This window comes from Mesoplodon bidens (assembly GCF_964165515.1).
Source record: "Mesoplodon bidens genome assembly, chromosome: 4".
Classification (NCBI taxonomy): domain Eukaryota; kingdom Metazoa; phylum Chordata; class Mammalia; order Artiodactyla; family Ziphiidae; genus Mesoplodon; species Mesoplodon bidens.
The window spans coordinates 149478505-149492975 of record NC_138160.1 but is presented as its reverse complement, the minus strand read 5'-3'; the positions used below and the strand labels follow the sequence as shown (position 1 = coordinate 149492975).

General features: G+C 42.9%; 1 long non-coding RNA gene across 1 annotated transcript in view; it reads left to right on the top strand.

Annotated features, from left to right (window-relative positions):
- The window catches only part of LOC308617026, a 43138-nt gene that overhangs the window by 21671 nt on the left and 6996 nt on the right, over positions 1-14471 (top strand). Inside the window, exon 3 of the long non-coding RNA XR_014015802.1 lies at positions 10328-10392. This is a non-coding gene — a long non-coding RNA (uncharacterized lncRNA). The remainder of the gene's footprint in view (positions 1-10327; positions 10393-14471) is intronic.

Below are 14471 nucleotides of genomic sequence, written 5' to 3'. Positions count from 1 at the left end.
TACTGATCCTGCGCGTCTGGAGTCTGTGCTCCGCAACAAGAGAGGCTGCCATAGTGAGAGGCCCGCTCACTGCGATGAAGAGTGGCCCCTGCTTGCCACAACTAGAGAAAGCCCTTGCATAGAAACGAAGACGCAACACAGCAAAAATAAATAAATTAATTAATAAACTCCTACCCCCAACATCTTCAAAAAAAAAAAAAAACGTATCTATAGGGACTTCCCTGGTGGTCCAGTGGGTAAGACGCCAGGCTCCCAGTGCAGGGGGCCTGGGTTTGATCCCTGGTCGGAGAACTAGAACCCACATGCATGCTGCAACTAAGAGTTCACATGCCATGATGAAGAAGTCTGCATGCTGCAACTAAGAGTACACATGCTGCTATGAAGATCCCACGTGCTGCAATGAAGACCTGGCTCAGCCAAAATAGATAAATAAATAATTTTTTTTTTTTAAAGAGGGATCTATGTAGTGACAAACAGCAGTGTGGGGACTTCCCTGGTGGCACAGTGGTTAAGAATCCACCTGCCAGTGCTGGGACATGGGTTCGAGCCCTGGTCTGGGAAGACCCCACATGCCATGGAGCACCTAAGCCCGTGCACCACAACTACTGAGCCCGCGCTCTAGAGCCCATGTGCCACAACTACTGAAGCCCGCACGCCTAAAGCCCAAGCTCCGCAACAAGAGAAACCAATGCAATGAGAAGCCCACGAACCGCAACAAAGAGTAGCCCCCACTCACTGCAACTAGAGAAAGTCTGCGCGCAGCAACGAAGACCCAACACAACCAAATAAATAAAAATTAAAAACAAACAAAAAACAGCAGTGTGACCTGATTTTGGTGGCAGGTGCAAGAACCTACACATGTGGTAAAATGGCACAGGACTCCACACACATGTAAACACACAAATGTGTGCATGTGAACCTGGCGAAATCTGAATAAGGCCTTTGTATTGTACCAAAGCCAATCTCTTGGTTTTGACACCACACTGTAGTTACATAAGATGTTACCGCTGGGGGAAGCTGCGGAAAAAACACACGAGAGGTCTCTGTACTATTACTGCATCTTCCATTGACAGATGAACAGATAAAGATGTGGTACACATATACAATGGAATACTACTTGACCATAAAAAAGAATGAAATAATGCCATTTGCAGCAACATGGATGGACCTAGAGATTCTCATACTAAGTGAAGTAAGTCTGAAAGAGAAGGAAATACCCAATGATGTCACTCATATGTTGAATCTAAAACAGGACAGAGATGTACTTACCTACGAACCAGAAACAGACTCGCAGACATAGAGAACAGACCTGTGGTTGCCAAGGGGGAGAGGGGATAGGGAAGGGCTGGACTGGGAGTTTGGGATTAGCAGATGCAGTCTATAATACATAGAATGGATAAACAACAGGTCTTACTATACAACACAGGGATCTATATTCAATGTACAGCAGTAACAATGTCCTGTGATAAACCATAATAGAAAAGAATAGGAAAAAGAATGTATATATACATTCCTTAACATGGGAAAGGAAATAGTCACCCAAGTCCAGGAAGCACAGAGTCCCATACAGGATAAACCCTAGGAAAAGCACACCAAAGCACATATTATTCAAACTAACAAAAATTAAATTCAAAGAAAAAGTATTAAAAGCAGCGAGGGAAAAACAAAAAATAACATACAAAGGAATCCCCATAACGTTATCAGCTGATTTTTCAGCAGAAACTCTGCAGGCCAGAAGGGAGTGGCAGGATATACTTAAAGTGATGAAAGAGGAAAACCTATAACCAAGGTTACTCTACCAGCAAGGATCTCATTCAGATTCGATGGAGAAATCAAAAGCTTTTCAGACAAGCAAAAGCTAAGAGAATTCAGCACCACCAAACCAGCTTTACAACAAATGCTAAAGAAACTTCTCTAAGCAGGAAACACGAGAAGAAAAGGACCCACAAGAACATACCCAAAGGGACTTCCCTGGTGGCGCAATGGTTAAGAATCTGCCTGCCAATGCAGGGGACACAGGTTTGAGCCCTGGTCCGGGAAGATCCCACATGCCATGGAGCAACTAAGCCCGTGTGCCATAACTACTGAGCCTGTGTGCAACAATGACTGAAGTCTGCATGCCTAGAGCCCGTGCTCTGCAACAAGAGAAGCCACGACCATGAGAAGCCCACATACCACAATGAAGAAGTTGCTGCAACTAGAGAAAGCCCGTGCACAACAAAGAAGACCCAATGCAGCCAAAGATACATAAATTAAATAAATAAACAAACCCAAAAGAATTAAGAAAATGGTAATAGGAACATACATATCGATAATAACCTTGAATGTAAATGGATTAAATGCCCCAAACAAAAAACACAGACTGGCTGAATGGATACAAAACAAGACCCATATATATGCTGTCTACAAAGAGACCCACTTCAGACCTAGGGACACATACAGACTGAAAGTGAAGGGATGGAAAAAGATATTCCATGCAAATGAAAATCAAAAGAAAGCTAGAGTAGCAATACTTGTATCAGATAAAGTAGACTTTAAAATAAAGACTGTTACAAGAGATAAGGAGGGACACTACATAATTATCAAAGGATCAAAGAAGAAGACATAAGAACTATAAATGTTTATGCACCCAATAAAGGAGCTCCTCAATACATAAGGCAAATGCTAACAACATGAAAGGAGAAATCAACAGTAACACATTAATAGTAGGGGACTTTAACACCCCACTTACACAAATAGATCATCCAAACAGAAAATAAACAAGGAAACACAAGCTTTAAATGACACAGTAGACCAGATAGGTCTAATTGATATTTATAGAACATTCCACCCAAAAGTGGCAGAATACACTTTCTTCTCAAGGGCACACAGAACATTCTCCAGGATAGATCACATCTTGGGTCACAAATCAAGCCCTGGAAAATTTAAGAAAATTGAAATCATATCAAGCATCTTTTCTGACCACAACACTATGAGATTGGAAATCAATTACAGGAAAAAATACTGTAAAAAAACACAAATACATGGAGGCTAAACAGTGTGCTACCAAGAGATCACTGAAGATATCAAAGAAAACAATTAAAAAATACATAGAAACAAATGACAGTGAAAACATGATGACCCAGAACCTATGGGACGCAGCAAAAGCAGTTCTAAGAGGGAAGTTTATAGCAATTCAATCTCACCTCAAGAAACAAGAAAAATCTCAAACAATCTAACCCTACACTTAAAACAACTAGAGAAAGAAGAACAAAGAAAACCCAAAGTCAGCAGAAGGAAAGCAATCATAAAGATCAGAGCAGAAATAAATAGAAATGAAGAAAACAATAGCAAAGATCAATAAAACTAAAAGCTGGTTCTTTGAGAAAAACAAAATTGATAAACCCTTAGCTAGACTCATCAAGATAAAAAGGGAGAGGATGCAAATCAATAAAATCAGAACTGAAAAAGGAGAAATCACAACTGACACTGCAGAAATACGAAGGATTATAAGAGACTATTACAAACAACTATATGCCAATAAAATGGACAACCACGAAGAAATGGACAAATTCTTGGAAAGGTACAGTTTTCCAAGACTGAACCAGGAAGAATTAGAAAATATAAACAGACCTATCACAAGTAATGAAATTGAGGCCATAATTACAAACCTTCCAACAAACAAAAGTCCAGGACCAGATGGCTTCACAGGCAAATTCTATCAAACATTTAGAGAGGAGCTAACACCGATCCTTCTCAAACTCTTCCAAAAACTTGCAGAGGGAGAAACACTCTCAAATTCATTCTACGAAGCCACCATCACCCTGATACCAAAACCAAAAAAAGATATCACAAAAAAAGAAAATTATAGACCAGTATCACTGATGAACGTAGATGCAAAAATGCTGAACAAAATACTAGCAAACAGAATCCAACAGCACATCAAAAGGATCATACACCATGATCAACTGGGGTTTATCCCAGGGATGCAAGGATTCTTCAATATGTGCAAATCAATCAATGTGATACATCACATTAACAAATTAAGGAATAAAAATCATATGATCATTTCAACAGATGCAGAAAAAGCTTTTGACAAAATACAACACCCATTTATGATAAAAACTCTCCAGAAAATGGGCATAGAGGGAACCTACCTCAACATAATAAAGGCCATAAATGATAAACCCACAGCAAGCATCATACTCAATGGTGAGAAACTGAAAGCATTTCCACTAAGATCAGGAACAAGAAAAGGATGTCCACTCTTGCCACTCTTATTCAACATAGTTTTGGAAGTCCTAGCCACAGCAGTCAGAGAAGAAAAAGAAATAAAAGGAATACAAATTGGAAAAGAAGAAGTAAAACTGTCACTGTTTGCTGATGACATGATAGTGTACATAGAAAATCCTAAAGATGCCACCAGAAAACTACTAGAGCTAATCAGTGAATTTGGTAAGGTTGCAGGATGAAAAATTAATGCACAGAAATCTCTGGCATTCCTATACACCAACAATGAAAAATCAGAAAGAGAAATCGAGGAAACACTCCCATTTACCATTGCAAGAAAAAGAATAAAATACCTAGGACTAAACCTGCCTAAGGAGGTGAAAGACTCATACTCAGAAAACAATAATACACTGGTGAAGGAAATCAAAGATGACATAAGCAAATGGAGAAATATACCATGTTTTTGGATTGGAAGAATCAATATTGTGAAAATGACTGTAGTACCCAAAGCAATCTACAGATTCAGTGCAATTCCTATCAAACTACCAATGGCATTTTTAACAGAATTAGAACAAAAATCTTACAATTCGTATGGCAACACAAAAGACCCTGAATAGCCAAAGCAATCTTGAGAAAGAAAAACGGAGTTGGAGGAATCAGGCTCCCTGACCTCAAACTATACCACAAAGCTACAATAATTAAGACAGTATGGTACTGGCTCAAAAACAGAAATATAGATCAGTGGTACAGGATAGAATGCCAGAGATAGACCCATGCACATATGGGCACCTAATTTATGACAAAGGAGTCAAGAACATACAATGGAGAAAAGACAGCCTCTTCAATAAGTGCTGCTGGGGAAACTGAACAGCTACATGTAGAAGAATGAGATTAAAACACTACCTAACACCATACACAAAAATAAACTCCAAATGGATTAAAGACTTAAATGTAAGACCAGACACTATAAAACTCTTAGAGGAAAACATAGGAAAAACACTCTTTGACATAAACCACAGCAAGATCTTTTTTGACCCACCTCCTAGAATAATGGAAATAAAAACAAAAATAGGGCTTCCCTGGTGGCACAGTGGTTGAGAGTCCGCCTGCCGATGCAGGGGACACGGGTTCGTGCCCCTATCCCGGAAGATCCCACATGCCGCGGAGCGGCTGGGCCCGCGAGCCATGGCCGCGGAGCCTGTGTGTCCGGAGCCTGTGCTCCGCAACGGGAGAGGCCACAGCAGTGAGAGGCCCGCGTACAGCAAAAAAAAAAAAAAAAAAAAAAAAAAAAAAAAAAAAAAAAAACAAAAATAAACAAATGGGACTTAAAACCTTTTGCACAGCAAAGGAAACCATAAACAAGACAAAAAGACAACCCTCAGAATGGGAGAAAATATTTGCAAATGAAACAACAGACAAAGGAGTAATTTCCGAAATATACAAACAGCTCATGGAGCTCAATATCAAAAAAATCCAGTTAAAAAATTGGGGGAAGACCTAAATAGACATTTCACCAAGAAAGACATACAGATGGCCAAGAGGCACATGAAAAGTTGCTCAACATCATTTATTACTAGAGAAATGCAAATCAAAACTGCGATGAGGTATCACCTCACACTGGTTAGAATGACTATTATCCAAAAATCTCGAAATAGTAAATGCTGGAAAGGGTGTGGTGAGAAGGGAACCCTCTTGCACTGTTGGTGGGAATGTAAATTGATACAGCCACTATGGAGAATAGTATGGAGGTTCCTTAAAAAACTAAAAATAGGGGCTTCCCTGGTGGCGCAGTGGTTGAGAGTCTGCCTGCTGATGCAGGGGACACAGGTTCGTGCCCCGGTCTGGGAAGATCCCACATGCCGCAGAGTGGCTGGGCCCGTGAGCCATGGCTGCTGAGCCTGCGTGTCCGGAGCCTGTGCTCCGCAGCCGGAGAGGCCATGGCAGTGAGAGGCCCACGTACCACAAAAACAACAACAACAACAACAACAAAAAACTAAAAACAGAACTACCATGTGATCTAGCAATCCCACTACTGGGCATATATGCTGAGAAGACCATAATTCAGAAAGCGACATGCACCACAATGTTCATTGCAGCACTATTTACAATAGCCAGGATGTGGAACCAACCTGAATGTCCATCAACAGATGCATGGATAAAGAGGATGTGGCACATATATACAATGGAATATTACTTAGCCATAAAAAGAAACGAAATTTAGTCATTTGTAGTGAGGTGGATGGACCTAGAGTGTCATACAGAGTGAAGTAAGTCAGAAAGAGAAAAACAAATACCGTATGCTAATGCATATATATGGAATCTAGGGAGAAAAAATTGGAACTGATGTACCTAGTGACGTGGCAGGAATAAAGAGGTAGACATAGAGAATGGACTTGAGGACATGGGGTGGGAGGGCAAAACTGGGGCGAAGTGAGAGTAGCATCGACATATATACACGACCGAGTGTAAAACAGACAGCTAGTGGGAAGCAGCAGCAGAGCACAGGGAGATCAGCTCTGTGCTTCGCGATGATCTAGAGGGGTGGGATAGGGAGGATGGCAGGGAGGCTCAAGAGGGAGGGGATGTGGGGACATGTGTATGCATATGGCTGATTTGCTTTGTTGTGCAACAGAAACTAACACAGTATTGTGAAGCAATTATATTCCAGTAAAGATCTATGAAAACAAAAAGATACATGTACCCCTATGTTCATAGCAGCACTATTTACATTATAGCAGCACTATTTACAGTAGCCAAGACATGGAAGCAACCTGCGTGTCCATCAACAGATGAATGGATAAAGAAATGCTACATATATAAAATGGAATACTACTCAGCCATAAAAAAGAATGAAATAATGCCATTTGCAGCAACATGGATGGACCTAGAGATGATCATACTAAGTAAGCCAGAAATGAACTTATTTACAAAACAGGAACAGACTCACAGACATAGAAAACAAACATGGTTATCAGAGGGGAAGGTGGGGAGAGATTAATTAGGAGTTTGGGATTAACAGATACTACTATATATAAAATAAATTTAAAAGTCCTACTGTATAGCACAGGGAACTATATTTAATATCTTGTAATACTCTATATGGAAAAGAATCTGAAAAAGAATATATACATGTATAGATAGATACATGTATAACTGAATCACTTTGCTGTACACCGGAAACTCACAACATTGTAAACCAACTATACTTCAATAAATAAAAAGCTTTGTACTTCAGCACTTACATTTTGATCTATAATTCATCTCAAAATAATTTTTGTTTATAGTGTGAAATTGGGATTAGAGTTTATTTTTATATGGATTTCCAGGTGTTGCAGAACAATTTCTACCTTGTATTGCCTTTTGGCAAAATTAATTGAACATACATGTAGGGTCTACCACTGGATTTTTAAATTCCATTTCATCCATCAATTCAACTATCTTAAAAAAATTTTTTTTAATAAATTTATTTATTTTATTTATTTTTGGCTGCATTGGGTCTTCGTTGCTCTGCTTGGGCTTTCTCTAGTTGTGGTGAGCAGGGGGTACTCCTTGTTGCGGTGTGTGGTCTTTCCATTTCAGTGGCTTCTCGTTGCAGAGCACAGGCTCTAGATGCGCGGGCTTCAGTAGTTGTGGGATGCGGGCTCAGTAGTTGTGGCTTGCAGGCTCTAGAGCGCAGGCTCAGTAGTTGTGGCGCCCGGGCTTAGCTGCTCTGCGGCATGTGGGATCTTCCTGGACCAGGGCTTGAACCCGTGTCCCCTGCATTGGCAGGCAGATTCCCAACCACTGCGCCACCATGTTAGCCCAATTCAACTATCTTTATGGCAATACAACACTGTCTTGATCACTAGATGTATTAGTTTGTTGGGGAAAACTAATTGGAAGTATTTAGGGATGTGACATTGCCTTCAATTTTGACTTAGATATAAATAGTAAATATGCACTGTCAATTGAGAAGGAATGCATGCACAACCTAAAAGTTGAGAATTATGCCTTTCAGATAGGTCTGAGGGACTGCTCCAAAGAGATAACGGAGGGGCCAGAATATATATGAGTTTGTTTTTTATTTTATTTTATGTAGTTTATTTATTTGGTTGCGCCGGGTCTTAGTTGCAGCAGATGGGCTCCTTAGTTGTGGCAGGCGGACTCTTAGTTGTAGCATGCATGTGGGATCTAGTTCCCCGACCAGGGATGGAACCCTGGCCCCCTGTATTGGGAGGGCAGAGTCTTAACCACCAGGGAAGTCCCATATGAGTTTTTACAAAACAAAAAAAACCCCAGGTAGTCAGAACAGCTAATTAAAGGAAACCAGACATCTTTTAAGTTAGTGAATTTAGCGCTTTTCTAGGTAAGGGGAGATGCGGAGTCTGGGCTTATTTTTATTTTCTGAACTTTATTAATTTAAGTATAGCTGATTTACAGTGTTGTGTTAGTTTCAGGTATACAGCAAAGTGATACAGTTATACATATATATCTATGTCTATATTCTTTTTCAGATTCTTTTCCATTATAGGTTATTACAAGATATTTAGTATAGTTCTGTGCTATAGAGTAGGTCCCTGTTATTTTATTCTTTTTTTTAAATATGCTATGCTAGTTTTGCAATACTGTACTTGTTGTGTGTGTGTGTGTGTGTGCGCGCGTGCGTGTGCGTGTTTTAATTTTGGCTGTGCCGGGTCTTCACTGAGGCATGCGAACTCTTAGTTGCGGCACGCGGGATCTAGTTCCCCGACCAGGGATGGAACCCTGGCCCCCTGCCTTGGGAGCGTAGAGTCTTACCCACTGGACCACCAGGGAAGTCCCTCTATTCTGTTTTAGTCTGGGCGGATTGAAATAATTCCTTTCTTATGCACCTTAACCATCTAGGGCCAGTATCCTGCTTTTCTCCATCCTGAATCGCCCCAGGGTGCACTGCTGAGGGCGGCTGCAGGGGCTGCTGGTTGGCCAGCCCCAACATCCTTTGTTTACTGATGGGGCAGGCAACATTCTTAGTCCAGGACAGGCACTGTCAGGGCTGCCTGAACACCTGCGTTTTGAGCACAGATGGGTTACAAGATGGCTTCCACATAAGGGAGTGAATTGAGCATAACATGAATTTCACATTTGTTTGGGTGCAGTTTTCTCTGAGCGAAACACTAGGTGAGCTTAAGAAACTGTACACAGGGACTTCCCTGGTGGCGCAGTGGTTGAGACTCCGCCTGCCAATGCAGGGGACACGGGTTCGAGCCCTGGTCCGGGAAGATCCCACATGCCACGGAGCAGCTAAGCCCGGGCGCCACAACTACTGAAGCCCGCACGCCACAACTACCGAGCTGGCGCGCCACAACTACTGAAGCCCGTGCGTCTACAGCCCGTGCTCCGCAACAAGAGAAGCCACCGCAGTGAGAAGCCTGCGCAGCACAAGGAACAGTAGCCCCCGGCTTGCTGCAACTAGAGAAAGCCTGGGCGCAGCTACGAAGACCCAACACAGCCAAAAATAAAATTAATTAATTTAAAAAGAAAAGAAAAGAAACTGCACACACTCGGTTGAACAGAGCCTGGTAAGAACACATAGACACATACACACCACAGGAAAGGCTTTTCAGGGTAATTCCAGGAATAGTTTCTGAAATTTCAAAGGCAGCAGAATTACACCCAACCCTGCTTAGTAATAAATAATAGATGATACAAGTTATGAAGAATTACCACAAAATTCAGGGTGGTGGTGACCGCTGGGGGCTGGGGGAGTAGCAGTCAGAGTGGGGCACCCTCAAAAGACCAGGAGTTGCCTCAGTCTGTTCATAAGTGTGGGTGCCCAGTCTATGGTGCCCGTTTATTATTTATTCCTTAAGCTTAGCGACTGAAAAAAAATGCACAACCTAAATGTTGGGAATTATGTTTTTTTGTTTTTTGTTTTTTGTTTTTTAGCGGTACGCAGGCTTCTTACTGTTGTGGCCTCTCCCGCTGCGGAGCACAGGCTCCGGACATGCAAGCTCAGCGGCCATGGCTCACGGGCTCAGCCGCTCCGTGGCATGTGGGATCTTCCCGGACCGGGGCACGAACCCGCATCTCCCGCTTTGGCAGGCGGACTCTCAACCACTGCACCACCCGGGAAGCCCGGGAATTATGTTTTATTTGGCAGATGTTCTGAGGACTCAAGCCCAGAAGACAGCTTCTCAGATCGCTCTGAGGAACTGCTCCAAAGAGGTAAGGGAGAAACCAGGGTACAGAGAAGTTTTGCAACAAAACCCAAGTAGTTGGAACAGCAAAAAGATTACTGTTAATTAAAGAAAACCAGGGAGTTCCCTGGTGGCCTAGTGGTTAGGATTTGGACTTTTCACTGCAAAGGCCTGGGTTCGATCCCTGGTCCGGGAAGCATCCCACATGCCACTCGGTGTGGCCAAAATATAAAAAAACACATTAAAAGGGGGAAAAAAAAAAGAAATCCAGACATCTCAAGTTAATGAATTTAGCACTTTTCTGGTTATGTGAAGATGCAAGAGTCTGGGCTCATTGAAATCATTCCTTTGCTGTGCACCTTGACTGTCTAGGACCAGTATCTTTTTTTTTTTTTTGTGGTACGCGGGCCTCTCGCTGTTGTGGCCTCTCCAGTTGGGGAGCACAGGCTCTGGACGCACAGGCTCAGCGGCCATGGCTCATGGGCCCAGCCGCTCCACGGCATGTGGGATTTTCCTGGACCGGGGCCCGAACCCGTGTCCCCTGCATCGGCAGGCGGACTCCCAACCACTGCGCCACCAGGGAAGCCCCTAGGACCAGTATCTTGTTCTTTCTTATCCTGAGTCCCACCCCCGCCCCCCGCCCCCAGGGTGCACCATTTTTGGGGGTGGCTGCAGTGACCGAGGACTTGGCGGGCAGCAGCCCCTTGTCTCCATCCTGAGTTCCCTCCTGGCTCACTGTTGGGGCTCGGGGGCGGCGGGGTAGGGCTGGTAGTGGCTGATGGCTTTACGGCCACAGCACCCTTTGCTGATATGGCAGGCAACATTTTTCATTCACAATCTGAACACGATTTTTTTAACTTAAAATGATTAAACGTAGCGTACAACATTTAGTGCATTCTTTTCTGAGTGCCACGTATTGTACTTCTCCATAATATTTCAAAGGCGATTTTAAGCATGAAACAATATCCAGTTTTCCAATATTTTCTTCACCATATTAGGTCACCCCCTCCCAGGTTTTTTTTTTTTTGCGGTACGCGGGCCTCTCACTGTTGTGGCCTCTCCCGTTGCGGAGCACAGGCTCCGTCCCTCCCAGTTTTGATTCCAGTCTTGGTTTGGAAGAGCTTCTAAAATTTTTAATTCTGGTCCCTTGAAACTTAACGATTGGTTTTTTTGTTTGTTTGTTTGTTTTTCTACAGATGTAAGGGCAAATCAAATTGAGAACAAGAGCCCTAACTCTCCCTGTTGAAAATAAGGAAAGAGATTTATCCCTCCTCCTTTTGGTAGAGCATTTTCTTTTTTTTTCTTTTTTTTTTTTTGCAGTACGCGGGCCTCTCACTGTTGTGGCCTCTCCCCTTGTGGAGCACAGGCTCCGGACGCGCAGGCTCAGCGGCCATGGCTCATGGGCCCAGCCGCTCCGCGGCATGTGGGATCTTCCCAGACCGGGGCACGAACCCATGTCCCCTGCATCGGCAGGCGGACTCTCAACCACTGCGCCACCAGGGAAGCCCGAGCATTTTCTTTAGAGAACGTGTGGTGGGATAAATTTCTTTCTCTATCCTTTGAAATGTAAATAAACCTTTTTAAAAACTAAATAAGGCTCTTGCCAGCTTTACCACCCGGGAGTCTTTCGGGAGGACCTGAGAGCCTTCTCCCTGAAATGCAGTTGTCAGGGGAGCCCCTGCCTCTCTGTGCAAAACTCCCTCCTGTCCTAAAGGTAAAAGTGGGTTTTGCCTTTGAATAAAGTCAGTTAATTAACACAGACGGTCACCCAATTACCAGGAGAAGTGAATTTGAACTAAGTGTGACCGATGCTGTCGGGGTCTCTCACCTGAGGACTGGTTATGGCTTATCTTGAGAACAGGTATTCATGAGTTGCATCAATTTAGCTCCAAAAGGGGACGAAATGTTTTTCTGTTTTTGCAACCTCTTAGCGGATTGCCTGAGATGTGCCTCACATTTTGGCTTAGTGCTGTCAATAATAAAAGTTTAAAAAAAATTTTTTTATTGGAGTATAGTTGATTCACAGTGCTGTGTTAGTTTCTGCTGTACAGCAAAGTGAATAAGTTATACATATATCCAATCTTTTTTAGATTCTTTTTCCATATAGGTCATTACAGAATATTGAGCGGAGTTCCCTGTGCTATACAGTAGGTCCTTATTAGTTATCTGTTTTATATATAATAGTGTGTGTATGTCAATCCCAATCTCCCAAATGATCCCTCCCCCCTTTTCCCCGCTGGTAACCATAAGTTTGTTTTCTACACCTATGACTCTATATCTGTTTTCTTTCTTTTCTACATTTGTGAGAGGTTTTCTGGGTTGGCAGGAGGTCTTGTTTTCAACTCTTTGTGAATTAAAAATGCTACTTGCTGGGAATTCCCTGGTGGTCCAGTGGTTAGGACTTGGTGCTTTCACTGCTGGGGGGCTGGGGTTCAATCCCTGTTCGGGGAACTAAGATCCCAAAGCCCTGCGGGGCAGCCAAAAAATAAAAATAAAAATAAAAAAAATAAAAATGCTGCTTGCCCTATGAGTAAACAAAGGACGTGCAGCCGTCACATGACAGCCACCCCCGGAAGGTGAGCCCCGAGGGAACTCAAGGTGGAGACAGGATGTCCCCCAGCAAGCTGTCAGCCTCTGCAGCCATCCCCCACCCTCCAATGATGCATCCTGAGGAGACTCAGGATGAGAAAGCCCGGGATACTGGCCCCAGATAGCTGAGGTGTATATTGGAATTTAAAAAGCCACTAGCCTTAACTCTGTCTCTCCCTCTTTTATCTGAAATGCCTGATCCCAAGGGTCTCTCTCTCTCTCTCATTTTCTCTCTCTCTCTCTCTCTCTCCCTCTCTCCCCCTCCCTCCCTCCTCCCTCCCATCAACCTCGCCTCCTGCTGCTTCCCCTTTCCCAGCAAAGGAGGACAGAAAATCAGAAGCAATCATAGCTCCCTTTATGGAGAAACCTGTTACAGGGAGAGGTGAACTGTCCTTGGTGTTTAGGTGCACACCCTTGGACCAGAGCAGAACTCAGAGCTTTAGCTAAAGGAATTTCCTAAACCTAGTCAAGATCCACTGGGATTTGCTAAGGAGTTTGAGTTAACCAGCTGAACCTATGAGCCCAGCTTTGCAGATCTATATCAATTAATATAGCTGTTAGTTTCTGAAAGTAAAGCACAGGAGTGGATAGAGAAAGCAAGCTGAAAGACGCCTTTAGAGAATTTCCATCTTCGTAGCCCGCAGACTGGAGCTGAATGCAGGCAGTTGGCTGGTAAATTACTCAGACGTATCCCAGGGCTTTTCCCCAAAGCCTTAGACTGGTCAGAGATTCAGCAATGTAGACAAAGACCAGAGGAATCAATCGCAGATTACTATGAGGGCTTCGAGAAAACTTCGAAACAATATTCAGGCGTGACACCTGACTCATTCTCTAACCACCAAAATGATCCTCCACTTAACTCTGCCTTTTTAGAAGGCACAGATGGTGAATTGGCTACTCTCTTTTATTATTATTATTATTATTATTTTATTGAAGTAGAGTTGTTAATTTCTGCTGTACAGCAAAGTGATTCGGTTATAAGTATATATATACTCTTCTTCATATTCTCTTCCATTATGGTTTATCACAGGATATTGAATATAGTTCCCTGTGCTAGACAGTACGACCTTGTTTATGCATCCTATATATAATAGTTTGCATCTGCTAACCCCAACTCCCACTCCTTCCCACCTCCACCCCCTTCCCTTGGCAACCACAAGTCTGTTCTTTATGTCTGTGAGTCTGTTTCTGTTTCGTAGATAAGTTCATTTGTGTTGTATTTTACTTTATTTTATTTTTTTATTTTTGGCTGCACCGCAAGGCTTGTGGGATCTTAGTTCCTTGACCAGGGATTGAACCCGGGTCCTCGGCAGTGAGAGCATGGAATCCTAACCACTGGAGCGCCAGGGAATTCCCTGTGTCATATTTTAGATTCCACATATAAGTGATATCATATGGTATTTGTCTTTCTCTTTCTGGCTTACTTCACTTAGTATGATAACCTCTAGGGCCATCCATGTTGCTGCAAATCGCATTATTTCATTCTTTTTTATGGCTGAGTAATATTCCATTGTATGT